Source organism: Mesoplodon bidens, assembly GCF_964165515.1.
Source record: "Mesoplodon bidens genome assembly, chromosome: 15".
Lineage (NCBI taxonomy): Eukaryota > Metazoa > Chordata > Mammalia > Artiodactyla > Ziphiidae > Mesoplodon > Mesoplodon bidens.
The window spans coordinates 23,254,453-23,255,414 of NC_138171.1; positions in this window are offsets into that span (position 1 = coordinate 23,254,453).

Genomic DNA, 962 nt, shown 5'->3' on the forward strand with positions numbered 1-962 from the left:
GAAACGAAAGTCATGTGACCCGTCCTGGGACAATCTTCTGGTGGCATCACAGGAGGGCTGAAGCCCCACAGTGGCTGCTGCCATGGTCTCAATGGCAGGGCCTCCTGCCTTAGTATTCCTGTGGAAGGGACCCCAGACCCCAGCGCAGAAGCCCCCAGCTCTGTAAGGCAGGGAGCAAGTACTCAGCAAGGCCTCCTCCCACCCACCCCAGGGGCTTGGGCACCAGCTCCAACCTGTAGCTTTAATTAAAAGGCTTTTTCAAACCATTAGCAGCAATAATAATAAAACCCCAAATAGGAACAATAAAACAGTAGGACAGTCGGAGAATTAAAATGGGCACCTGGCTTTCTGCCACCCCCAGGGGGCAATTTGGGGCGCAGGCGGGAGGCACAATTTTCACCTCCAATAGACACGTCAGTTCCAGACACAGGCTGGGAGGAGATGGATTCAGAGAAAGGGACCACCCTGTGCCAGGGACTCAGCTGCCCCCAGGCCACTTTGGGGACCCTCACAAGGAGGGCTTCAGCTGTGTGTCCCAGCCCCCGTCTTGGGAGCCAGTGTCCCCCTCCTGTCCCCCTACACAGCCCAACACAAAGCCAACAGGCCCTGCCACTAAAATCTAATTGGCCCCTCACCTCCACATCCACAGCCCCTGTCCTGATTTGGTCCACTTTTATCTCCCCTGAAAAACACATCAGCCTCCTACCCGGGGTCTCCATGTTCATCTGGGTCCTACGACTAAGCTCAAGCCAAATACTGCCTCTACTGTCACCCCCTCAGATCTCACCAGTGGCTCCCTACCTCCTCTGGCATCCCTGCCCCTGCCCTCAGGGACACCCCCCTTTCATTTGTCCCTGAGTGAGCCCAGACTTTCTCCACCGCAGGGCCTTTGCACAGTCCACCTGGGAGACCCTGCAGCCCATACCTCCCTGACAGGCTTCCTCACCTGGTAGAGCTCAGCC